This window comes from Penaeus monodon, chromosome 23 (genome assembly GCF_015228065.2).
Source record: "Penaeus monodon isolate SGIC_2016 chromosome 23, NSTDA_Pmon_1, whole genome shotgun sequence".
Lineage (NCBI taxonomy): Eukaryota > Metazoa > Arthropoda > Malacostraca > Decapoda > Penaeidae > Penaeus > Penaeus monodon.
Window position 1 is genome coordinate 21875153 of NC_051408.1, and position 2015 is coordinate 21877167.

A 2015-nucleotide genomic window follows, 5' to 3' on the forward strand; every position below is an offset into this window, starting at 1 on the left:
TGATACGTACTATTAGTATATATATTACTACCCTGTTAATTGTCACTCCTGTGGACATGATGACTCGCAATGTCGTTTTGTAAGTGTAGTAGACACAATCTGTGCGAACATTGCCGCAAAAGTGAAGCTGATAGGAACCAAATCAGCTTGAGGCAACAGTGACTTGAGCTGCCCTTGTTGTTCGCTTTCGACGGCGCTCTACTGTCTTCTCGAGCTAGACGCTGTTTAAGAATGGAAATGAACCTCTGATTAGGGATTGCCATCCGGGCCTGTCTGTTGCTTTCTGTCCCTGAGCCGATTTCAATGTTACAGGCCTTGAGTTGTCTGCTTGAAGCATCCTTTTATCTAGATTGGGTTTGCCTCTGCTTCTTAGGTCTTTCAAGAGTTCGCCATAAAGAAGTACAGATTTGTGGATCCGTTATTCCTGTATGTAGACACATGACCAGTCCATCGCACTGGTTTTCCTTGTCAGTAGTGCCTTCGACACTGGGAATGCTTGCTTTGTCTTGTACGTCTACATCAAGTATCTTGTTACCTGCCAGTGACATGAGGAGCTGTCAAGATGTTTGGCATCTGATAGGGGGTGCTGGAGTCTCCTATGTGACGGCAGTGCAGATGTAGGTTTTCAGAAGAGTAGAGCATGCATTGAAGACCATTGCATGGACACCTGCACTTTGTTACCAGTCGTCAATGCCTGCCTCGTCCAGACCTTTAAACTGTATTTTCCATAGGCTGCTGTGGCTGTACTCGATGTCTCTCCGCTTCTTTATCCAGACTGTATCACTAGATAATGTGCTGCCCGTAGCTGTCCACGGTTGTAGTGGGTTTTTCATTAGGGACAGCTCAGGGGGTGGCACAGACAGGTTTTCAATGAGACTGAGCATAACTCAGTCTTTCTGTGTTAATAGTGAGGGTCAAGTTTTTGAGGCAACTGAGTGAAGCATTGAGCATACCATGGAGCTCAGCTTCATATGTGACCCCATGACAGAATCGTCACCAAGAGCTAGCTCGCGAGCTACAAAGAATTTTAGGGTCTTGTCTTTGATGAGCTGGCATTGACAGCTTTAAATCTGAAGGTGTTATTAGAATGCTCCGGTGCTGTTGGCAAAGTTTCTAGGACGTACTAACATCGATGGAAACAGAGAGGGGGCCAGCACACAGCCTTGCTTAACATATTGGTTCACCGTGTAAACTGTTCTGAGAGGTGCTTTAGAGAAACTTGAGCCATCGTTCCGATGTTTAACTGGGATATGACGGCTGACGAAGGAGTGACCAAAGACATCTCTGTTCACTGTATCAAATATTTTTGGTGAAGTCTTCTAAGACTATGTATATAATGCATGCTCTGATTCGGATGGCTTTCCTCGTTGCAGCTTATATAGAGTGAAACCATGTCGTGGTTGACCTGGAGCTGCGGAATCACTATCACGTCTGCAAACTGCCAAGGCACTTAGCCGCAGTTGACGAAGTTAGATGCCTCTGTAATTGCCGTGCACTCCATTTCCTTTCTTCTTAGGATAGGAGTCACATCAGCGTCCTTGCAACTCCTGTGACACAGACTTCTCACTCCATAGTTGCAAGTGCATCGTAGAGAACAGAATGATATCTTCCTTTCTGTTGATCCGGCTTGTATGCTACCCAATAAATTTTTGGTAAAAAAACAAAACGAGACTTTTTTACAGCCTGACTCACTTCATCTATGAGCAGTGGATTGTCAGCACTGTAGTCCACTGGATGTTGATGAATCTGTCTAGGATAGATGTCAGCATTAGACTTCTGGTTCAGGAGTGGTTGAAATGGGATACTGCCTCATGCAAGTAGTCTGTCCGAGAGTAGTGGCCCAGAAGCAAGAACCGCTTGTGTTAATGCTTGATAATAGCCTCTGTGGTCGTTCCATTGCAATTTTCTTCAACTTTTAGATCCCACGTCATCTTCCATTCTCTCCGCTTACGTTCAGTCTGATTTCCACCTTGACATCTGATCTGGTTTTCTGGCAATAAGAGGGCAACAAAAAT